This window comes from Pongo pygmaeus, chromosome 21 (genome assembly GCF_028885625.2).
Source record: "Pongo pygmaeus isolate AG05252 chromosome 21, NHGRI_mPonPyg2-v2.0_pri, whole genome shotgun sequence".
Lineage (NCBI taxonomy): Eukaryota > Metazoa > Chordata > Mammalia > Primates > Hominidae > Pongo > Pongo pygmaeus.
The window spans coordinates 45,489,043-45,514,259 of record NC_072394.2 but is presented as its reverse complement, the minus strand read 5'-3'; the positions used below and the strand labels follow the sequence as shown (position 1 = coordinate 45,514,259).

At 43.1% G+C, this 25,217-nt stretch overlaps 1 protein-coding gene and 1 long non-coding RNA gene across 13 annotated transcripts in view; one reads left to right on the top strand and one right to left on the bottom strand.

Annotated features, from left to right (window-relative positions):
- Positions 1-25,217, top strand: part of PTPRT (protein tyrosine phosphatase receptor type T) — a 1,135,643-nt gene that overhangs the window by 218,217 nt on the left and 892,209 nt on the right. The gene's annotated exons all lie outside the window — the stretch shown is intronic.
- LOC129021649 (uncharacterized) lies at positions 1,888-24,617 on the bottom strand. Its single transcript, XR_008496102.1, has 3 exons — positions 24,463-24,617; positions 19,375-19,480; positions 1,888-2,550 (listed from the first exon to the last, which is right to left on the bottom strand). It is a non-coding gene; the product is annotated as an uncharacterized LOC129021649 (long non-coding RNA).

The following is a 25,217-nucleotide window of genomic DNA, read 5'->3' as shown; positions in this document are numbered from 1 at the left end:
GAGAGAGAGAGGATAGGATAAAGAGGTGGGGTGGAGATTGCAACAGTTCCTCTGGGGAGGTGACATTTGAGCTGACATTTTAGGTCCAAAAGTTAAGAGGGAAGCTGCCACATGAAGACTTGGGGAGGAGCTGGTTATTTTCAAGGTTTTGTTTCCTCCCCAAAACGTCCTTCTTCCTCAGTCTTTCCCAGATCAAAATGGTACCACCATCCATTTGGTTCTGAAACCACAAATCTAGGTGGTATCCACAATTCCTCATTCTTCCTTTCTTCCTGTCATACTCTTGGCTCCACCCTGAAAGGTATTCTTCTCCCCATCTCTGCTTGCAGCTACCATCTCTCCCCTGGACCACTGTGGTAGCCTCCTGATTAATCTTCCTGCTTCTACTCTCATCTTTCCCCACACCCTTCATTTATTCTTTATGCAGCTGTTAAGGTGTGCTGATCAATAGAGTAGCCACCAGCCGCATGTGAATATTTAAATGAAAATTAATTAAAATAGAATAAAATTAAATATCCAGTTTCTGGGTCACACCAGTCACATTTTAGGTACTCAGTAGCCACACATGGCTAGTGGCTACTGCACCTGACAATGTGGATATAGGACTTCATTGCAGAAAGTTATTTTTGAGAACCCTGAGTTAGAGTGATCTTTCCAAAATAGACGCCAGCTCATGGCCCTCCCTGCTTAAAACCTCAAATATTTTCATAGCTCGTTTTAGAATAAAGCTCAAATTCTTCTTCTTCCTTTTTTTTTTCCTTTTGAGGCAGAGTCTCACTCTGTTGCCCAGGCTGGAGTGCAGGGGCACGATCCGTGATCTCAACTCACTGCAACCTCTGCCTCCTGGGTTCAAGTGATTCTCATGCCTCAGCCTCCTGAGTAGCTGGGATCTACAGGTGTGCACCATCACAAGCAGCTAATTTTTGTATTTTTGGTAGAGATGGGGTTTCATCATGTTGGCCAGGCTGGTCTCAAACTCCTCACCTCAAGTTATCCGCTCACCTTGGCCTCCCTAAGTGTTGGCATTACAGGCATGAGCCACCACACCCAGCTTCAAATTCTTTATTCTGACTTACAGAGCCCCACATCACCTGGCTCCTTCCCACCTGTCTGGCCTTATCTTTGCCTTTCTCTTCTCTAGCCATTACTTTCCAACTTCTTGTTTCTAAAACAAATAGATTGTTCACTACTTGGGGCCTTTGTGAGAGTTCACACCTTGGGTTTCCTCTGCATGGCATTCCATGATGATTCCTTGTTGCCATTTAGATTTCACGACAAGTATCACCACCTCTAGGAGGCCTTCTTTGACTACCTACCATTCAGTCACTGTCATATAACCAAGTTAGGTTGTCTGTGCACTCTGGCTACTTTCTGATATTTTGCTTACTCACTTATTGTTAAATTGTCATCTGTTGTATGCCTCAGCCTACTAGTATGTGAGCTTCCAAAAGGCAAAGGCCTTGTCTATCTGTTCAAGGCTATAATCCCAGTGCCCAGAGCAGTGCTTACCTCATAGTAGGTGCTCAATTAACATTTGTTCTAGAAATGAATGAATCATTGTAGGTAAGCAAGACTGCTCTAGCCCATATGGTTCTTTTGTGTGAATCAGAAAAAGTTACCTTGGGTCTAAGTCACCTTGTGTGTTGGCAATCCTGTGCAACGGAGCCTGGTATCCCTGGGTAGGGGAGTTGAGGAATAGTTAGGGAATCTTTCTAGGAAGGAGGAATACCAAGCACAAAGTAGTTGAAGCAAGAATATACTTGAAGTGTTTGAAGCAAACAGCAACAAAGACTGGTATGTTTGGAGCAGTTTGTGAAGGGGAACACAGAATGAAAAAAAAATGGAAGAAGTGGGCGGGGGGCAGACCACATGAGGCCCGGAAGGCAGTGGTAAAGGAATTGCGTTTTATTCCAAATAAAGTAGGAAGCTGTTGGAGGATTTTAAACAGGGGAGAGACATCTGATTTCTGATTTATTTATTCTTACAGTTTTATTTATTTGCCTTTGTGGGTAAGTCTGTTTTAACATTTTTCTCAGGTATATGATTTGGGGAAACTTTTAGTTTGAAGACTAGTTTTCCCAAGGGGTGGGGACTTGCTTCTCTGAAGACTGAAAAACTCTTCAAACAGCACTTTCAGATACAGCAATTAGTTTCCACACGCACTTTGACTCTTCTTTGAAATGCTTTCTGACGTGCATTGCTGGTAATTTTGCAGGTTGAAATCTCTGGCTCTCTCCTAAAGGTGACAGAAGGGCAGACTAAAACTAATCAGGAGAAATTTGTAGTAGTTGATTGTGGCCATTTGTTAGGGTTTTGAAATACGAATAAAAATCGTGCACAGCGCTTCTCTTGCAATGGGAACACCTATTCAGCCTGGTGTTTGGTGTTAGAATTCATCTGCCCGTGAACATGACAGTGTGACCTCCACGTGGAAACACATTATGAACACAGCTTGAATCTGTAACTTACTGTTGTCTCAGTTTCTTCTCTGGAGACCAGAGGAAAAATGCATCCAGTTCCTCCAAAGTATTTTACCATATTACCACGTATCTAAGATGCAATAAAGAAAAAGAAGCACCATTAGTTAAGTTGCAGCTTTCTGAGAACAACAATGTAAACATTATAAGTACACATCAATAATAAGAAGAGCCACCAATTTCAGAGAAGTTAAAATGTGAAGCAAAGCATCTATGTATCCATCCTAATCATCTGTCTATCTGTTTGGGAGCAGAGGCTAAGACTGGACTTGCTATATTCCAAATGCTTTAAATACAATCTCATTTAATCCTCATGACGACTCTTGAGGGGGGTGCTAGCATCACCCCCATGTTCTATATAAGGGAAGTGAGGCACAACTTGTCAAGGTCGCATAACTATTAAGTGGCTGACCCAGGATTTCGGCACTACCTGTCTAGCTCCAGGGTCTGTATAACCACTGTAGTGTGAGAAAATGTGATAATTTGATACTGGCTGACCATCAGCCAATTAATAGTCATCTTTGTTTGCTTCTCAGTGTAAAAGCGCAAGTCTGGATCCAAATCCTTGACTGGTAGTTACCTGAGACTGATGTTACTGTTGTGTTTGACTCTTGATTTGAAACACAGGTCTATATCTTGAGATTTATATTAATAAAGCATTGTAATTATGATCCTGATACCCTGGGGATTGCCTTATACCTCGACTAAGAAGGCACATGCTTACTTCTTGCTCAAGAACAAACAGGGACTGAACTGCTGCGCTGGGAGGATGGGGCTGAGACCAGCTAGCAGGGGCATTTGTCAAAGGTAGCAAAGCCCACTGATTAACTGGGCCAGCTCTGGAGCAAGGCTGCCTAGATGTAAACCTTCATCTGCTGCTTTTGAGCTCTGTAACCTTAGGAAAGTTTCCTAGCTTTTCTGAGCCTGTTTCTTCATCCATATAATGGGTTTAACAGGTTCCCAGTCTCTTATTTGCAGTCCTTGGGGCCAGATGTGCTCGGATTTAGATTTATTTAACTTTTAAAGGAAAGCAATATAGTAAATGTACCATATTTATTAATAACATCCCTCAGCAGAGGCTGTGATAGCACCCTTAAATCAAGCATGTTGATATTTTTGTACCAAAAAGTATGAATATTAATAGTAAGAAGGAGATAGAAAAAACTGTTAGTCAGTGTATATCACTTTAACTCAAATCTTAGCACCAAATAAGTCTGTATTAAACTTACGAAAAAATCGTTTTGTTTTCAAAGCTTTTGAGGATTCAGAATTCTTAAATCAGGGTTTGTGGATCTGCACCTGCCCCATAGGTTGATTTAATGGCTTACATGGAGGTAACGTCTTTACCTAGCACATTCCATAGTGCATAGTAAAGTGCTCAGTAATGTTATCTGTTATTATTTGTACATGTATGTTCAAATCATCATTGCTGAGCAGAGGCAAGTATAGCTGGCTGAGAGACTGGTGGTAACTGGCTGGACTTTGGCTACCTTGTGGGCATAACTGCTGGATTCTGAGGCTCTGATCTGGAGCCCAGAGTACCTGGCTGCTCTTAGAACCCAGGTCCCCCTCTTCTGACTCGCACCAGCATTTTCATTGGGTTTTGGTTGTTCTGGTAAAGAAAGAAGGAAATAAATGAGAAGAATGCCTTTCCATCCTACCCCTAGGTGGATTCATCCTTTCTGCTGAATCTTTTCTTTTTTGTGGCTATAAAATGAGGGGGAAATTGAGAACAATCACCAAAAGAGCATTTTCCTTTAGGCAAGTGTATGTGTGACACCCCATTAACGACAAGTGACATCTTCTTCTATCTAGCGGAAATCAACACAATATTCACGTTAACCAGTCATCGCTGGTGCCCGAAGCGGATGACGACTTGTCAGTTTCCATCCTATCAGTCATTTTCAGGCAAACTGTGTGTGTGGATTCCACATGGGCACAGTTGAATGTTCACAACACCGCTCATTTCTCAAGTGCCTGATGGGTCCTCTACAACTAGAGCAGAGACGCGGGAGGGTCCCACTGGGGCAGATCAGAGGGCTGGAGATCAGAAGGCTTGTGATGACAGAAGGTGGGTGGAAGAGGCAGGCAGACCTAGGCCCTGGTGCCCTGGCCTGCCATTTGCTGGCTGTGAGACTTCGGTTGATGTCCACAAGCCTCAGCTTCCTTGTGCATTGAGCTAATAGTAACTCATTACCTCACCAGGTCATTGTGAGGAGTAAATGAATGATGCATATGAAAGTGATTGATTAGCCCGAAAGCTCCAGGAAATGCCAGTCTTGTTATGATGCATTTGCCTTCAGTGGACTTTTGATTTGCCCCATAGAGCACATTTTCATAACTCTCAGCCGTTCCTCTTGTGTCCTGGCACCCTTCTGCATTTAAGTCTCTCAGTGAGGTGTCCACTTATTAGTTCATTTGGAACTTCGCCAGTTTGTGTGTTCAACCACACGTTTGTGTCTTCACCTACCCACCTATCCATCTCTCTCTCCACTGGATCCCTGTTGTGTGCCTGGCTAGGCTCTGGGATACAAAGATGAATCAGGTAAGGATGAACCTTGCCCTAAAGGAGATCATAGGCTGATGGAGAAATGGACAGGTCAACAGATGAGTGGAGTCAGGTGGCCGTTGTTGCTGTAACTCAGGAGTGGGCTATTGACAATAGGATGCCAGAGGAGACAACTCTGCTCTGTTAAGGGTGGCAGTAGAGGTGGAGGGAAGAGCTAAAGGAAGTCCTCAAAAAGGATATGACAGTTGAACATAGACTTGAAAGGGGGAAGGGCTTACCCAGCAAAAGGAATAGCCTGTGACAGCCTTCCATAATTGGGGCTGAATGTGGAGGTCACTTCTGGCCAGGGGAGAGGGTATTTGGGGGAATTTGTCTTGGCAGATATAAGGAATGGGAGGCTAGCTGGGGCCAGGTGGTAGGAATTCACAAGCACAGACTGCGCATTCTCGATGTTATCCTGATGTCCCTCGTTGGGTTGCCAGCATTGAGTGAAGTGTAGGTCAAGAACGTATCAGCCTTTGGTTTGAGTTTTGGAATTTCTTCGGGTGGGCTTGGAGAGGGCAAGGCTGAAGGCAGCGAGGGCAATGAGGAGGCTGTTGCGATGGTTTGAATAACAGCCTAGGAGGGAAGGAGGCAGCATGTGAGCGTGGGGAAACACAAATGCCACAAAGGTATTAGGGGGCTGGTGAATGGGGTTGGTCACTGTATTCGGTTCCTAGGGCTGTAGTAACAAATTACCATCCATTTGGTGGCTTAAAACAACACAGATTTGTTCTCTCACAGTTCTGGGGTCCACAGTCTGAAATCAAGGTGTCAGCAGGGCTGCACTTCCTTGGAGGCTCTAGGGGACAATCAGTTCCTTGTCTCTTCCAACTTCTGGTGGCTGTCAGCATTCTTTGTGGCCGCATCATTGCACTCTCTGCCTTGATCTCCACCTGGTCTGGCCTTCTTTTCCATATGTCTGTGTCTTTTCCTCTTCTGTTTTTTATAAGGACACTTGTTACTGGATTTAGGGCCCACCTTGGTAAACCAGGATGATCTCATCTCAATACCTTAAATTAATTAAATTAAATACCTTAAATTAATTACATCTGCTAAGACCCGTTTTCCAAATAAGGTCAGATTTGCACGTTCAAGAGATTAGGAGATGGACGTATCTTCTGGGGGCCACCACTCAACCCACTGCAGCCACCAAAGGGATGGAGCAGCTCCTGTTCTCAGGGTGTCTTTAAGTAGCTATAAGAGGAAGGGCTGGGCTCTTGCACAAATGTCACAGCAAACTTGAATAAACTCATCGTCTGCTAAAGAGTCATATCACCTCCCTGCGGTGCCTTTCCAAAGTCTGATGAGTAGATAATACCAGATCAAATGCCTCTCTTAAAGAAGTTGTTGTAAAAGCACAACAAATGGAAGTTAAAGTGGAGGAACTCTTTAGAAATAAAGTAGAAATTCAAGTGACTGTTATTTGTGGAGAATCTAATTTTCTCTGACAGTTCCGCAGGTACATTGAAACAATCTCTTAAGGAAAATGTTTTTCTGAAGAAATTTCTCCTTGAATTTTACAAACTTTTCTCTGCCTGATGATCACGTACAATGGAATGAACTACAGCCTTGCTCTATTTTTGTTTTTCTCCTTGTTTGTGCCCAGGTGCCGTTAATAATGTTGGCAGAAGTCTGTTGCGGGGGAAGCAGCACCATTTTGATGTGGTTCACATGTGATTGCTCTTGACACCCAAGTGAAGATGCTCTAAAACCCACCGTCTTGTTCACTGGGTGTATGTTCTCAGAGTTTCTACTATAAGTTGGGCAGTACCCTCTGTTGCAGATGCAGCGACCAAACAGACACAGTCCTGCTTCTGACTTTTGGTCTCTGGGGGAAATGGATGGGCAAGCAGCTGTGACAGCTCGTGTGACATAGTGTATTGAGATCTATAATAAGAGAGCAGGAGAGACTGAGGGAACACAGAGGAAAGAGGGATTTCTACAAAAATAGACATATAAATAACCGATAAGTTTATGAAATATTACCAGCCTCATTAAACATCAGGCATGCTAATTAAGGTAAGCTACTAGGCAAGATAAAATAAAAATGGTATAATACCCAGTGTTGGCAAACATGTTAGAAAATAGTTTCACATACTGGTGGTGGGATTTTAAATTGTACAAGCTTTCTGGAAGCCAATTTGATGAAAGGTTCAAATAACCCAAAAAGGCAAATCAATTCAGATGTCACTTCCTTTCTCTGGTATTCCCAAGCTTCTCATTTTCCCCAACTCGTCTTGGCTATTCCATCATGGTTCTTACTGTGTGGAACTAGAATGACCTACCTGGGTAGTTTTCTACCCCACTGGACTGAGACCATAGCTTCTGTCTTCTCCAGTGTTTAGTGACACACTTTTCTGTACCTTCTAGCTTTGTAATAGTTTTAAGATCAAATGCTCATTGAATGTTACTGTTGTTGTAGAATTTTCCTAGCTATTCTTTGAATGTTTATTTTTATGCATCAAATTTAGGATTGCTTTTTCAGGATCCCTTCTCCACTGTCCCCAAAGAAAATTAAGTGGGGGTATTGTTTGTGATTTCTTAAATGTATAGACGAATTGAAAGAAAATCAATCAGTGCCGTATTAAGTTGTTCCATCCGTGAGCTTCATATGCCTCTATTTGTTGAAGTTTTATGGCTCTCATTTAAGTTCAGTAATATTTTTGCAAGTACTGAATCTTTCTGGTTAAGATTATTGGGGACTTTTTTAAACGGTGATAGGCTGGAGTCAGCCTGGTACCTGCTCATAAGACCTATTAAATTTTCAGAATTTCCATGAGGTGTTTGTTAAACACAGGCATTCTTAAACTTAAGTTATGGAAACCTACAACTATACACACTATATGTAAAAACAAAGGTAATTTTCAAAACTCATGACTCCCTAATTATTTTACTACAGTTTATTATCTACACTCTTGAGGTTATTCATGTCTATCGTATATCTGTAAGTTGGAAACACTGTATAATAGTATCTTATTGCATATCTGCCTTCAGTGGTAACGTTGGTCTTTTGAAATAGGTCATTGTGGCATTAGTTAAGCCACAGAGAGCAGCAAATACTATAAATCCGGGCCTTCTTTCCCAGAGGACCTGTTGTGAACATTTGCAATCACACCTCTGTTTATATATGAGTATTTATAGCATTTTGTGTGTGTGTGTATTTATAGAATAGGATGTCTTCTTCCCTGGCGTTATCTTTCCAAATTGGTTGGTAGGGTTATATGAAAAAGCAGTGAGTTTACTTATTTACTTTTATGCTGGATATCTTACTGAATTTGATTATAAATTACGATAATTTTTCTGTTGATAACCTTGGATTTAGTAGGTAGAGAATCTCTTTAAAATAATAATTGAACTCTTTTACTAAGAATTTAAATCAAGAACGGATATTCTAATCAAATACAGTTTGGCATCTATTGATATATGTTTTTTAACTTAAAATATGTTCCTCTTTGGATTAAACCTATTAATTGATTTATGAATGCTGAAATATCCTTGTTTTGTTCGAACTTTGGCCTCATGGTCAGATAATACAACATAAAAACATTTGAAAATTATCTGCTGATGGTTTTTTGTGGCCTTATTGATATTTTAATCATCACTGAAAAAATACTCAAAGCACAGGAAAACTAATTAATTCCATGTAGGGAGAGAGGTTTGATATATGTCTTTAAATCAATGTTACTAATTATATTAGTCATGACTTCCTTATTTAAATTTTTCCTTTTTGATCTGTCAGGACTTAAAGAGAGTTGTATTAAATTCTCAAACTATTACTGTATTTTTGTTGATTTCTGGGTTTCTAACAGTTTCCTTTCTATATCTCAGTGCATTGCTAACTGCTACAGAAAAGGTCATGATAGTTGATATATTTCTTTGTGAATTATACCTTTTATCAATGTAGAATAGCTTTTTTGGTATTGTTCAATGACTTGTCTTTGAATTTTACTTTGATATGGATATTGGTACATCTGCATTTTTTTGCTATTGACATTTTCCTGTTAAATCCACCCATGCTTTCAAATTTAACCTTTTGGCAATCTAATTGCTTAAGATCACATCTTATGGAAAATATTTCGATATACTTGATTTTTGACTCAGTCTGTGAGACAATTTCTTTTGCTAGAGAAGTTGAGGTAATTTATACTAATATGATAACTATATTGTGTCTGACTTTTATCTCACTTAATGCTTTCTATTTGTTATGCTTGTTTTTAAATTTGACTTCCTCCCTAACTCCCTACAAGCAGTAGGTTGCAGGGGCTGGCAACCTACTGCCTGTTTTTGACAGCACATAGGTTAGGAATGGTGGATTTACATTTTTAAAGGGTTGCAAAACAAAACAAAGAACAGGCAGCAGCAATAACTGGATGTAGCCCGAAAGCCTGAACTATTTGCTGTTTGGCCCTTAGAGAGCTTGCTGATTCTGTGGTGGGTGATTAGGTTTTCTATTATATTCTGCTTTTGGTTTTACTCTTGGATACATTTAGCTGCCTGAAGTATGTATCTAAATTTAATTTTTCCTAAAACTTATTTTTAATTGTCTTCAAAATACAAAGTATTTTATTGGCTTTCCCCTGTGCAGGGTAGGGTGGGTGGCATAGTTTGATCTACCCTTATATAAGCCTTACTCATTTTCTCAGTTGTTGATGGTAAGTATGGGATTTTTATCCATGTTTCTGATTTAATAATTATTATTTAAACTTATATCTCTGTATCTTTTACAAAGAACTATTTATAGCATTTATATTCTTTCTGTAACTGAATTTACATCAATTTTTAAGAAAATTTCATATTTAATTTGCTTGGGCACTCCCTACCAACCTTTAAAAATGTAACTACTCATTTTTTATTTTTAAAAAATGACCCCATTTGGTTAGGTTTTTTTTTTTTGAGACAGAATCTAAAATCTGGCTCTGTTGCCCAGGCTGGAGTGCAGTGGTGCGATCTCGGCTTACTGCCTCCCGGGTTCAAGCGATTCTCCTGCCTCAGTCTCCTGAGTATCTGGAATTATGGGTGCTCGCTACCGCATCTGGCTAATTTTTTACTGTTTTTATTTTTATTTTTATTTATTTATTTATTTTTTTGAGACGGAGTCTTGCTCTGTCGCTCAGGCTGTAGCGCAGTGGTGCAATCTAAGCTCACTGGAAGCTTCACCTCCCAGGTTCACGCCATTCTCCTGCCTCAGCCTCCCGAGTAGCTGGGACTACAGGCACCTGCCACCATGCCTGGTTAATTTTTTTGTATTTTTTAATAGAGATGGGGTTTCACCATGTTAGCCAGGATGGTCTCGATCTTCTGACCTCGTGATCCGCCCGCCTCGGCCCCCCAAAGTGCTGGGATTACAGGTGTGAGCCACCGTGCCCAGCTTGTACTGTTTTTAGTAGAGACTGGGTTTCACCATGTTGGCCAGGCTGGTCTTGAACTCCTGACTTCAAGTGATCCGCCCACCTGGCCTCCCAAAGTGTTGGGATTACAGGCGTGAGCCACCGCGCCTGGCCTGGTTAGGCATTTCTTTTAGTATTTGGCAGAAGGAGGAGGTAAATGGTGGTGGTAGTGTTTCTGTACATCCTTTCTGAGTCCTTTTACATTTGTAAATACTTTTCTGCTTCTTCCATAAATGAACAGAGTGCTTTAAATCCTGCAGATATTTAATCATTAGCGTTTTCAGCCCACTATTGTAGAGAAATCTGAGATCAGTCATTTACTTATATAAATGTTTATCCATATAAATATCTTGTTTTTTCTTTTTTTATGCTTGGAAAAATGTTATTCAGGATGTTTAGGACATTCAGTATAGCTTATTTTTAAATCTGTTGTAAAGTTTTTTTTTTTTTTTTGTAATTTAGGTATTCTCATCATCCATATAACATATCTCTTTTGCCTTTCGTATTTCTAATTTACTTCTGGTCATTTTATTATTGGGAGCTTTCTATCTGCACTGGTACCTGTACCAACAGGCTTACCCAGTATGCTAAAGTTTCAGTGCTCTTTGAACTCTCTATGGAAATTCTGCATTTATTATGTTGTTCAACATTAATGCCTCAACTAATGATAGGAAGATATCAACCCTGTAAACTAGGCAGAAGATGTAGAAGCTGAGAGTTAATTTTGCATTCTCTACTCTTCTTTTGGATACATTACCTGTATTCATTTCCTACTGCTGCTGTAACAAGTTAACACAAATTTAGTGGCTTAAACCAACACAGATCTGTTCTCTTCCAGCTCTGGAGGTCAGAAGTCTAAACTCAGCAGGGTGACAGCAGGACTGCATTCCTTCTGGAGGCTTTAGGGGAGAATCTGTTTCCTTGCCTTTTTCAGCTTCTAGAGGCCACCTGCATTCCTGGGCTCATGGCCTTGCATCATTGCAGTCTCTGCTTCCATCAGCACGCCTCCTTCTCTGACCCTCCCGCCCCGCTCCTTCACTTATAAGGACGTTTGTGATTACATTGGGCCTCACTGGATAATCCAGGCTCCTCTCACCACTCAAGATCCTTAGCTTCATTACATCTGCAGAGTCCCTTTTGCTGTGTGAGGTAGCATATACACAGGTTCTGGGGATTAGAATGTGGACACTTATTTTTAGGGGCCCGTCATTCACCTGACCACAGTACCCCTCCCTGGTGAGTGTGGGGGCCCCCTCCCACATGCTCTTCCTTTAGAAGGCAGTTGAGTTGGTTTCTTTTCCTCTCCCCTGCCGCAAAGCAGGGCACACCCCACATCTTTGCTCATTTCTGTGAAGCATCTGTGATGTGGAATAACATTGTGTTAACCTTTTCCTCTGTTCCAGGACACTCATTCTACTTCCTTCTAGTGAAATGTAGCTATAATCTTTCTTTTTAAGGACTTACTTCCTATTTTCCTTATTGAACCAGCACACATTTGTGCATAATAACTAAAATATCCAACGTCTCTGAGTAAGGGTATCACAGTATGGAGGTCTGCTTGGAATAAGGGATAAAATAAGGTTTTATGTTTTTGGAGCACGAACAGCACCATAGCAATCTTTATCACCACCTTCTTTTCTTCTTCATTTCTGGAAAGTTCTACACAGCGCTGCTTCTGTATTCCACAGTTCTGCTCCTTACAGCATTAAAATTTTTTTTAATCAACAATTGGATTTCAAACAGGCTTTTCTTTATTTTAATTACCTGTCTTCATGTTTTTTCTAGCTTTTAAAACCAAATCTCTTTTTATCTGTTTATCTCATTTTTTTAATAAAAAGAATTGTTTTTCATGGAAACCAGGTTTTCTTGAATTTATGAACACAAAACAGATAGTCTGAAATTTAATGGCGTTTCATGCAATAAATCATCTTAGAAAAATATATACTTTCTGCATACTTCATTCTTATTTAATTTACAAAATATCTTCCTAGGCCCCATATTGGTTATAGTTTTTCATTCTTAGTGATTTACAAATGGGAACAGCTATACCTGTATGGGTATATTCTCCCAACATAGGGAAATGAATTATTTAGGGTGCTTCTTACTTTCTGCTCTGGTGCTGTTTACGACATCCTTGTATCACTGTGGCAACTGCTGCTTGTATTACCTTCTGGTTGTTTAGCAACCCAGTTGCTTAAGGGCTGTGTGTGTATACGTGTGTGTACTTGTGTGCATGTATGTAGTGTGATCCCAATACTGGGGGGAGAGGAAACAGTGACAGACTACACATACCCAGAGAGAAGGTATTTCTGTTAATGTGACTACATGAGATATTTTGCTATTGCTAAGGTCTAATGTTTGTATCCCTTGAAAATTCATGTTGAAACTTAATCCCCAATGCAACAGTATTAAGAGATGGGGCCTTTAGGAGGTTCTTAGGTCATGAGGGCTCCGTCTTCATGAATGGGATTAATGCTTTCATAAAAGGGCTAGAGGGAGCTTGTTACGTCCTCCAGCTCCCCTTCCACCATGTGAGGACACAGCAAGAAGGTGCCATCTTGGAAGCAGAGAACAGGGTCTCACCAGACACCAAACCTGCCAGCACCTTGATCTTGGACTTCTCAGCCTTCAGAACTGTGAAAAATAAACATCTACAATTGATAAATTACCCAGTCTAAGGTATTTTGTTGTATCAGCAGAAATGGACTAATAAATCAGTGAAAATATTTATTAAAATTGACATAGGATCTAGTTGGTGACTGTATATGAGAGAGTTCCTAGTAGCTAGTAAATAGGTTGGGTGGTCAGAGTCCAGACTTGCTCATTGTCACCTAAGAACCCAGACACTCCGTAAGTAGATGATGGGAGGGACAAGGTGTCTGAAAAGGGGGCCAGCCCTTGGAGATGAGAGTGATGATGTTCTAGGAACCTGAGCATGGGATGAGATGAGCTCGCGAGGTCCCTGGTAAGGAGTGAGTCCCCTCCGGAAGATAAGGCACTGTCCATTGTCGGGTGGGCTATTTCTATGTCTCCTGTCCTTGTTCTCTCTTGGACTCCCCCTACGAACTTAGGAAATCTTTCTGCAAGTTGCAGCCAGTGTCAGCTGTTCACAGAGCCAAGGAAGGGCTTGTGCATGGGTTCTGGCCTTAAAGAAGGGAGCAGAGCTCCCTTGGGGTAGGCGCTAGTGGAAGCTAGAAACAAGGAGGATTCACGCAGAAGGTGAAAGTCAGCCTGAAACCCTGCGGTTTTGTTTTATTTTTTTCCACTTGTCATACCTGTGCTGAATTTTGAGGGGATTTGGCTTTATTATATGGTGGAGGCCGGTCACAGCATCTCTCTGAACCTCTGTTTTCTCATCTATAAAATGGGGATAATAGCAATACCTACTTTCAAGGGCTTTTCTGTGAATTAAATGAGACGATGCATCCGAAGTACTGGTCTCAGTCCCTGGCACAGGAAGCTATGCTCAGTCACATCTGGTTTTCCTTTCTTCTCCTTGACTTCAAGATATTCCGCTTAGTTTAGGGCGAGAAATTAGTTATGTCTTTTGGTGATCACCGTTTCTCTAACTTTTTATTTTTATTTAATTTTGCAAGTACTTACGTAGCACTTTCTATGAACCAGGTACTATTCTAAGCACTTGACGTGCATGAGCTCATGTAATCGTCATAAGAACCCTATGAGGTAGGTACTATTTTACAGATAAGAAAGCTCACATAGAAAACTTAATGAACCTGCCCAAAGACACCCCACTAGGTTCAAACCCAAGTAGTCCAGTTTCGGGTTACTTTTAACCATTAGGCTAACCTAATTAGGTTAGGGTATTGAGTACAATTAAGTTACATTCTGTAAAAGAATAGTTGAGAAATGAGTTGGGAAAAGATACTGGGTGAACTGAAACATTTAATTTAAGACAGAAAGTGGGAATACTAAGCGAATTCAGAGGGTGGAGGTTGCATCATATTATTGTCATTAATCAATGCATATTGATTTTCCAGGCAAATACTGAGCTATATTAAGGCTGCAGAGGCAGAGTTGCCACCTTGAAAAAATGGGTCTCTCTCAGGAGGAGGTTCATAAGTTAACAGCCGAGGGGTGATGGGTTGGGTGACAATACATCTTGGTGTGCTGGGGTTTGTGTCTATTGTTCCCCAGTATGATTATTAATAGCAGTCCTTTTCTCTCTTAAAAGTGTCCTAGTGTAGATGATAAATTATGTGTTCCCCTAGTAAAGGGGCAGTGGGAGGTGCAGGGAACAATGTGGAGGGGAGAAAAATGTTCTAGCCCAATGTTGTGTAGGGTTGGTGAGGCCACTTGGCTCCCTGGCCATCATTTATCTATCTGCAAATGATTTGGTTGGACTAGACACTTTTTATGTTTGTCTATAGGTTTCCTTTCTTCCTTCCTTTTCTTCCCTTCTCCCCTCCCTCTCCCCCCACCTTTCCTCCTCACCCTTCCTCCCTTCCTCCTTTCCTCCCTTCTTCCCTTCCCCACCATTCCCTCTCCTCCCTTGCTTCCTTCTTCCCCTCCCCTCCCTTCCCCTCCCTTCCCGTCCCCTCCTCTCCCCTCCCCTCCCCTCCCTTCCCTTCCCCTCCCCTCCCTTCCCTTCCCCTCCCTTCCCTTCTCCTCCCTTCCCGTCCCCTCCTCTCCCCTCCCCTCCCCTCCCTTCCCTTCCCCTCCCCTCCCTTCCCTTCCCCTCCCTTCCCCTCCCCTCCCTTCCCTTCCCCTCCCTTCCCTTCCCCTCCCCTCCTCCCTTCCTCCCTTCCTCCCTTCCTCCCCACCCTTCCTCCCTTCCTCCCTTCCCCACCCTTCCCTCTCCTCCCTCTCTTCCTTTGCTCCCTCCCCTCCCCTTCCCTCCCTCCCTCTCCCCTTCCCTTCCCTCCTCTCCCCTTCCCTTCCCTCCTCTCCCCTTCCCTTCCCTCCTCTCTGCCTTCCTCCCTCTCTCCCTTCCTCCCTTTCTCCCTTCCTCCCTTTCTCCCTTCCTCCCTTTCTCCCTCTCCCTGTCTCCCTTTCTCCGTGTCCCCCACCTTCTCTCCCCCACCCCACCTCTCCCTCTCTCTGTCTCTTCTTCCTAACCTGCCTAGCCTCTCGAGGTACACATTAGGGGATGAAACTCACCCCTGCAAGCAAGCATGCTATGTCATTTGCATGTGAGGCACAGAGCCTGTCTGCTGCTCTCTCTGCTGAACTCTTTTTGGGTCCCTTGCTTGACTGACTGCAATAAATGAGGTGTCATTTAAGAGTGCATGATGTGGAGATCACAAGTATTGGTCCCAAAGTACCCAATATTAATTGATAAAAAAGTAATTAATGGAAATCTAATTAAAGCAGACATTCTGCACAGGGCACTTCTGGAATCCTGGGACCATCTCAATTACCAACTTTCCTCTGAGCTAATAATGTGTAATTGGGAGGTTTTAGGCTCTAATGGAAGAGATGAATAAAAAAATTAATTAATGAGAAAGAAAATTAAATCTGAGTTTGTTAAAAAATTTCCAGAGATGGGTACAGTGCAGTGTAACAGTAGGTATTAGAAGGTTTATTAATGAAAATCTTTACAAGTGACAGCATCTCGCTTGCAGAACTGACACCCCTCTTCCATGCCTTGCCTCACCCTGTGTCATTTGTCTCTATTAGATAGCATCTGATGTCAGCCTGGGCTCTGAGAACCAAGGGACAGTCTTAATGTGGAAGAATCAGAAGTTTTCCCTTATTCCTGAGGAGAGAAAGTATGCTCTGACGTCTCTCTCCAGCAGTTTCTCCGATATAGAAATCAGTAAACAAAGACTGAGTCTCCCAGTCTTTCAAAAAGAAATACAGTGTTAAATCAATGTATGAGATTAAAAATACATTTACTTTACCTACAGCTATATGAAAAATTAACACCCTTCCATATGCAGGAAACCTGTTTTTATAAATGTTTATGAGCAGTTGACGTTTACGAGGGCCCCTAATTAGATTGGCTTGCCGTGTACTGCTGCGTACTGCCACTCGACCTTTGGCATGATTCATTATTCTGCTTTATTGATCTGTAGTTAATCACTTCTAGGTTTCGATTTTTCTCTATCAAATGAGCTGGGGAGTTCAGGCATGCTCAGGGCAGCTTTTGATGCTGTCCTAGGTGTTTCTAACATTTCGTGACCACAAAAGTCACTTGGAGAGCTTGTTAAAAATATGCAGACTCCATGGTTGAATCTCCCAATGAAACCGCTCCTTTAGTTCTGGGTGTGGCCCAGAAATCTGCATTTCCAATGGGTGGTTTAGATCCAGGTGACTTGGGCGCTGGGGTGGCTGGTGAGTTGAATGCTTTTTGCCACTGAATGAAGGAACACTCATTTTTGGATTCAAAGACATGGTATCTTGGACTCAGTTTATGTGCCTCCTAGATTCACTTGGCCCACCTGTTCCCCAAGCCTTGACTTCTTGGCCAGTGCGTAGTCCTGATCGTTGCTGCTGTCACCTGTACTCTTAACAACACTGACTGTCTCATTTCCCCTAGGGGAGAAGGTGAGACTTTGTCACAGTCTCCTCTGCCCTTTCTGCCCAGGTGGGAGCTACAGAGTCTTTGGTGCCCACGTGTGTTAGGCCATTCTTGCATTGCTGAAAGAAATACCTGAGGCTGGGTAATTTATTAAAAAAAAAAAAAAGAAGAAGAGATTTAATTGGCTCATGGTTCTGCAGGCTTCCAGAAAGCATGGTGCTGGCATCTGCTTGGCTTCTGGGGAGGCCTCAGGAAGCTTACAATCAAGGCAGAAGGCAAAGGGGAGCAGGTGTCTCACATGGCTAGAGTAGGAGCAAGAGAGAGAGTCTTTGGGGGAGGTGCCACAAACTTTCAAACAACCGGATCTTGTGAGAACTCAATCACTATTGCGAGGAGAGCACCAAAAGGAGGTGCTGAACCATTCATGAGGATCCCACCCCCATGATCCAATTGCTTCCCATTAGGTCCCACCTCCAGCACTGGGGATTACAGTTCAGTATGAGATTTAGAGGGGATAACATCCAAACTGTCTCACCAAGTTTGGGCAGACAATGCTTGGAAAAACCCCATACCACGGGGTAGGATCTGGCTTTTCCAACGACTGCATGGAGGAGCTTGAGTATCACAACCTGCACGTGCAATAGAGTTAACCACCTGTGTTTGGGGGGGAAAGCTTTAACCAGAGGGCCAGGAACCAAGGCAGCAGATAATTCCTCTCCCTTCCTCTCCTGGAAGGGAATGCGCTAAGGCCAAGGGCTTCCACACTGCCGTGTGCCCAAGCAAGCGGTGATATTTCCTGGCAAAGCTGTGGCCGGCCCAGGGATGCACTACCTTGTATAGGTTCATCCCCCTTCCTTCCTTCCTTCCTTCCTTCCTTCCTTCCCTCCCTCCCTCCCTCCCTTCCTCATTTCCTCCCTCCTTCCTTCCTTCCTTCCTTCCTTCCTCCCTCCCTTCCTTCCTTCCTTCCTTCCTTCCTTCCTTCCTTCCTTCCTTCCTTCCTTCCTCTTTTTCCCTCACTTTTTCTGCCTTGCCTTTGCCCCTGCAGTGAAGTCTTCATGAGAATATACTGCCTCAGCCTTTGTTCCTGGGCTGCACTGTGGTTTGTGGGCTGGGGATCAAAGTCAGGTAGTCTTCCTGAGCCTCAGCCTTTGCGTCTGGAAAATGAGGACAGTAATCTCACTACTTTACTCATGAAGAAATTGTAAAGCTTAAGGAACAATAACGTAAGTATAAGTAAAAGGGTAATGTTATAATAAATAAGTGTAAATAATCATACTAATTACAGTTATGCCCCTCAGTTATGACAATTGAGGCTTATTCTTGGGAGGCCTCAGGCATGCACTTAGTAGGGTGAACCAAACCTACATTGTCCTTGAACTGTGCTTTCCAGAATGTGTTCCACAGCCTGTTAAAAGATGCTGCCTGTGACAACAAACATAAAAAGCAAGTATGGGAAATTCTGGGATTGTAGGCTTTTAATGCAGGACCTCGTGGGGTCTGAATTGCCATGTTTCTCAGCGGTGCAACTTTACTAACTGGCCAGTAACCTAGAGTAACCAAGTTATTTAATGTATCTGTGCCTCGCAGGGCTATGGGAAGGATTAACGGTGTTAATACAGATAAGCTTGTAGAATAGTGCCTGGTACACAGTAAAAGCTCAATAAATATTGATGATGATCATTAATATGATTTATATTGATATGGCAACGTGTGTTGTGCATCACTAAGAGGGGGATAGAGCGTGTGGCATTTCTTAAACTCATGTTGTCCATAGGGAATGAGCTTCTGTGTAAATCCTCCTCCCTCTCCTCCCTGGCCCTTCCCTCTTTCTCCTTTCTTTTCCCCTTCTACCCTTCCTTAACCTTCTTCTCTCCCTTCTCCCTCTTCCTCTCCTCCCTGCCCCTTCCCTCTTTCTCCTTTCTTTTCCCCTTCTACCCTTCCTTAACCTTCTTCTCTCCCTTCTCCCTCTTCCTCTCCTCCCTGCCCTTTTCTTCTTTCCCTCCCTTCCCTCATCCCTCTTCCTCTCCTCCCTGCCCCTTCCCTCTTTCTCCTTTCTTTTCCCCTTCTACCCTTCCTTAACCTTCTTCTCTCCCTTTTCCCTCTTCCTCTCCTCCCTGCCCTTTTCTTCTTTCCCTCCCTTCCCTCGTCCTTTCCCTTCTCTCCTCTCCTCTGCCATCGTCTTCTCCTAATATTGTGATTCTAAGGATGTCTCCTTGGACAAAGGTGACCTAGAAAGAAGTGAGTGACCAGCATCATTTAAATCCTGGATATATTGCTCAGCTCAGGTCAAATTAGAGATACGGTAGCCTCTCTAGAGTTTATGCCATTTTTCTTCTGCAACAGGAAATCTCTTTTGCTTCCTTTCTTCCTCCCCTCCCCACACACCCTTCTTTTTTAGGAAGGTGACTGCAAATGGTAAAAAAAAAAAAAAAAAAGCAACCACACACGTTTACTGAGCATCTTCTGTGTAGCACTTACTGCTGAAGATGTGGATAACACGCTGCGCTTGCCTTTCTGGAACTTGCAGGTTGGCAGAGCTGTCTGATAGGCAAACTGTTGGACGTATCATCAGGTCATGGCTTAACTGTAGGAGACAGAAAGTGATAAGAGGTGCTGGGATGCTGTCCTCCCAGACCAGGGGAGGGAGATTTGGCCCAGGAGCACCCACCCAAGTCTTCCATCAATTCCTTCCTCCAGTCCTGCTCACCAAACAAGAGCCTTATCATGATTTTGCTTCCCCAAAGTTCCCTCTAGAGAAGAAGGCACTGACTAGATAACAGGAAAATCTGATCTCCTTGCAAGGTCTGTTTCTCCTGGGAAATCAACAGCCTGGAATGCAAGTTACACATCAACCTCTTATGAGTTGGATCTACTGAGTTAGTCTCGCTGAGACCAGTCAACTCTGGCAGGATTGAACTAACGATGTGCAGAGTCGAGGGCCCACCCTCAGCTCAGGTGACCATACCAGGGTCCAGCCATCCCATGGGAGGTCTTAGAGTCCTTCCTCCCCCCTGTGACATCTCCTAGACTCGTCCATTATCTCCCAGGCTGTGATATAGCCATTCACGGCAGTGATTCTCAATCTCAGGTGATTTTTCCCTTCAGGGGATATATGGCCATTCTGGGGATATTTTTGCTTGTCACAATTGAAAGGGGTATTAATGGTATCCAGTGGAAAGAGGAAAGGGATGCTGCTAAGCACCCTACAAAGCACTGGACAGCCCCCTACAACAGAGAAGAATCTGGTCCAAAATGTGAATAATACCAAGATTGAGAAACCCTGGTCTAGCCAGGCTCAGTCATCTGAGGTCTTCCATGGAGAGACTAAGAAATTGGCAAGGTGGAATTCTGCTGCCTTTACATAAATGGGAGGGCTCAGCTTCTCCACGGGCTGGGCAGCTTTAGATGTATGACTCTTCTGAGTGCTGGGGCCAGAGGCTCTTCTAGTAGTGTGGTAGACTCTATTCTACAGGGTTAACTGCAGGTGGAAGTGAGAAGATACTTCCCCCGCCAGGAACAGAGGTCATCTGAGCTCTTCTTCAAGTGAACAACAAGTTATGGCTTAACTACAGACTCACCTATACTTTTATCTTGTGTGATTCACCTAGGGATGGCAGTGGGTACCATGGCAGGGGCACTTGGAGTCAGTTAGATCTGCTTTCGAATCCCAGCTCTACCTCTTACTGAGCTGTGTGACCTCTGGTACATTTCTTAACATCTCTGAGCCTCAGTCTTCTGCACACTGTGGATGGCCATGCCTGCCTCCACTGTGCACCTGCTAGCTGAGACCTTGGCAATGGTGGAAGGCACAGCTCTGTCTACCCTCCCCACCTTTATGCAGCCTTGCCCCTCTGCTGACTCTCAGAATACCTACTCAAGGGAGCTGTCATTTAGTTTAGATTTGGTTTCCTTTCCTCCACCCTCAGAACTTCCTTTGGGTTGGCTCGGTCCAGTTTTCTTTGCAGATTCTGCAGCGGCACAGAGTGTTGTTAAAAAGAGAAAGGCTGGTGGGGAAGGAACCCATTTAAGGCATGAGCTGAAGGGCATGAAAGTGGAGGTAATGGCTTTTCTGGGTTCAGATCTGTGTCTACAAAGGGACTATTTATCCAACCTAAGATTTTTTTAAAGAGTATATACAAAAGAATCCACCCTCTCATTTGTTAGGTACCTGCTGTTAGTGCTATTGTACCCATTTTAATGGTGAGAAAAAGAGAGCCTCAGAGAGGTTCTGTGTCTGCCCATAAAGCAAGATGCTGGTAGATCTATTTCCAGACCCCCTGCTTTGTAACCCATTCTCAGGATTGTCATGTGGACCAAATGGAATAGTGCATTTATGTACTCAGTGAGGTAACTGGAGCATATTAGTGCTTGGCAGTGATTAAGTCGATCTAGAGCAAACACTTATATACTGCTTACTGTATTCCAGGTGGTGTTCCAGCTGCATTACATATTTGCACACCTTAGTTATCATAAGCCTAGAAGAAGGTACTTATTCCCATTTGACAGATAAGGAAACTGAAGCACGTAGAAGTTGTGCAGATTGCCTAGGGTAATGGAGCTAGTAAGTGGCAGAATTGAGGTTTAAAGCAAGCAGTCTAGCTGTTCCAGTGTCCCTGCTTTTTGTTCCTATGCTGTTTTGCTTAGATTTCTGCCTAGTTATTCTTATTTTTGTTCTCACTGTCCTTCATAGCTATGCAGAGGCAAGATGATTCTGATGGAGGAGGACACAGTCCTAGTTTATGCAGCCCTTTGATTCTGGCTCCATGAAAGTTCAGTTTTGGTGATTGTGCCAACTGCGATGGATGGGCCTAGGCTTCTGAAGTGGTTTTAATGGCTAGATGGTGGCATGACGTGTGGACTCGTGTGGAGCAGGCTTGTGGCACATAGCTAGTTGCATCCTTGGGAGAGGGGAGGAAGTAGGCTGGACACTGTGTGGCCACATGACCCTCCTCTGCTATGCCTTTGAGTCTCTCTTGACCTTCTGACTACTGTTTAACCCTAATAGCATTTAGTATTCCTCACAGCTCATAGCCTGGGGTCAAGAAGCAGGGATTTGGGTATCTTTCCCTAAAATGGAGGCTTTTGGTGTTAAAAACATTTTCTTGGCCAGGCCCTATGTCTGACTCTGTCACATACTTCATCTCATTTATTCCTCATAGCAACTCTGGGAGATAGGTACAATTATCTACAATCTACAGCTGAGGAAATTGAGGCTTACACAGCATGTAAGTGGCTGAACTGAGATTTAGACTCAGGGCTGTGCAACTCCTATCAAGGCCTGCTGATAACCCTTGAATCTATTTCTGTCTCCCTGTATCCACTGCTGTTATCCTAGACCAAGCTACCATCAACTCTCACCTGGATCATGGTAATAGATGATGCACTCCTCTCCCTGCACCCACTCTTATTGCCTTAAATCTATTTACTACTTTAAAGATATTGAAATCTTAGGTCCTCAAGGATTGGGACCTTATCTCAGATATCCAGTGCTGAATCCTCAGTGCTTTTCACATGTTGCCTGGTACATGGTAGGTGCTCAAAAATGTAAATGAATAAATGGATGGATGATTAGATTTACATCTTAGAAAAATTATGCTGATGGGTGATTTCTCTTATCATCCATCCATCCACCTGCTTACCCACCCACCCATCTATTTATTCATCTATCCCTCTCCCGTCTGTCCATCTATCCATCTGCCCATTCATCTGCCCATCCGTCCACTCATCCCCCATCTACTCATCCATCAACCATCCACACATTTATAATTCATCTCCATCCATCCATCCAACCCTCCATGAATCCAACCATCCATCCGTATACCCACCCGTCCATCTACCCACGTATTCATCCATCTCCTGTTTACCCATCCATCTATCATATATTCACACATGCATGATTCATACCCATCCATGCATCCCTCCATCCATCCTTCATTCTCTCACCTATCTATCATTTTATTTCTATTCATCCAACCAGCCATTTATCAGAACAAGAAAAAGGCAAAATACATTTAGTACTGTTAGGTCAGAAGTAAAAGTGCTCTTTGATGAAGAAAACATCACACTATTTCTTATTTTAAGAGTGAATCTTGATTGAAGCAGACAATTTTCATGAGTTAACATGTGCCTCAAAATTTGGACCTTCATCTAAAATACTAAAATATAACCTGTGCCTTTTCTAATTTTCTCTGTAGATGATCAGAGACAGCATGAGCAATTCAAATACAGGCTAAACTCTGTTTCCTTGCAGCTAGAAAGCCACTTGCACTTTGGGGTGCAAAACAGAGATTACAGACATATTAATATTTAAGAGCATGGAGACTGTCTAAAGCTAAGGTATAGGCATGTAAAACATGTACCCGATTACAGAGTAGATTTTTTAATGTCTAGATGGAAGGCTGTGGTGCCTCCTCTGTAGTGTCTCAGTCCACCTTCTTGGTTACCACCCCAGAACACCAGGGATCCCAGTTCTCCCTCTCAGGTTGGGGTTTGGAGCTATTGGCACTATGAGGGGATGCTAGGGATTCCATGCTGTTTCCACAGACTTCTGCCCATGGTCATAGTTAACAAAGGCAGCTAGGTGAGAAGGGACAGGATTACCGGTGCAGGAGCCTCATAAATATGAGATGAGATGGCTGGGATGGAAATGAAAGTTGAGATGCTCAAAAATAAAGCGTGAAAGAGTCCTGGCCCCATATAAGAACAGGATTGATCTCTGTACGCTGACAGAATGTACGATTTCCCTTCGTTTTACTACAGTGCTTCTGTTTCTATAGAAACCACCAATTTTATAGACAGATCAGCTCTGTGAGAAGGCATGGGGAGTTCAGTTTGAAGCCAAGTGCCGTCAGGGCACCAGTGCTCCCAACCCTGAGGAGGGGGCTTTCTTCTTTGCTAGCTAACTAGCTCTCCTGGGGATGGTTAATGATTACTAGGCTTGGATTCTGTCACTGTTATTATAATAACACTTGCAGTACTGCTTTGCTGCCACAGAGTCCCAAAGACACGGTTAGTTCTAGGACTCACAGAACATTTTCACAGAGGGCAGTGGCACTCAGGCCTTCTTCCTTCCTTTCATTCGTTCATTGGATACATACTGGATGTCAGCACCAGCCACTGTGCCGAGCCCTGGAGTAGTACAAGGTATGGTAAGGGAGAAAGACGGGCAAATCAATAACTTTGTCTCAGTTCTACAACAGAGGTTTTTCTGGCCAGGGTGACCTTAGAGAGTAGTGTTTGGTTTTGGGTAGATTTCAGGAATGGTTTGGCAAACATAAAAAGTAGCTGAGTGGTTCAGTTACCTTTGCTGCATAACAAGGTACTTCAAAACCTAACAATGTAAACCAACGACTGTTTAATGTGTTCATGATTCTGTGGGTTATGAATTGGAGCAGGCACATTGGAAAAGTTTGTCTCCGCTCCATAGTATTTGATGCTTCCGCTGGGGTGGATCAAAGGCAAAAAATGGCTAGCCAGCTGAAATGAATCCGTATAACTGGAACCTTGCTTCTTCTTCAAGTGGCATTTGCTAGAACTGGAATATCCAAGAATGGCTGCTCTACTCACATGACTAGCACCAAGGCTGAGAAAACTGGAATAGCTGGAGGGTAGTTGACATTGCACTCTGTCTCTACATGGCTTCTTCCTTTGGCTAGCTTGGGCTTCCTTCCATCATGGCCACCTCAGAATAGACCAACTTCTTCAGTGGCAGTGGATGTTGTGAAGTTTATTATGACCTAGGCTCAGAAGTTCCAGAACATCACTACTACTGCATTCTATTGGAGAAGAAAATAACTAAGGCCAGAGCAGATGCAAAGGGAGAGAAGGAATAGGCCCTAGCTCAGCTCTTAGCTGAGAATGACATGCATGTCCAGGGAGGCAAAGAATTGATGGCAGACATCTTGGAGATAAGTTTCCCCATTGAAGCATCCCAAGTTTCTGTTTTTAGCAATGGGATGAAATCATAGTGGAGAGGAAGTCAACATTTGTAATAGGGTTGTAGTTGGCAAGATATCTAACAGTGGGACGAGGACAACATGGGGGATTGGTTGTGTACATGGTGAGGAGCTCTTCTAATCAAGCCAGATTTGGGTTCATGGAATGTGTTCCCAGCAGCCTTTCCATTTGGCAGAGGTCATAAAAATGTCCATGGACAATTGGATACGTGGGTCTGATGCTCAGAGTTGAATCAGGCCTGGTGATACAGATGTGGCAGCCATTGCTCTAGCTGGGGCTGTTGGTTATCCATGATAGACTACAACCCAAAATGGCATAAGCAAAAAGTAAATTTATTGGGTCATTTACTTGGAAACTCCTAGGGT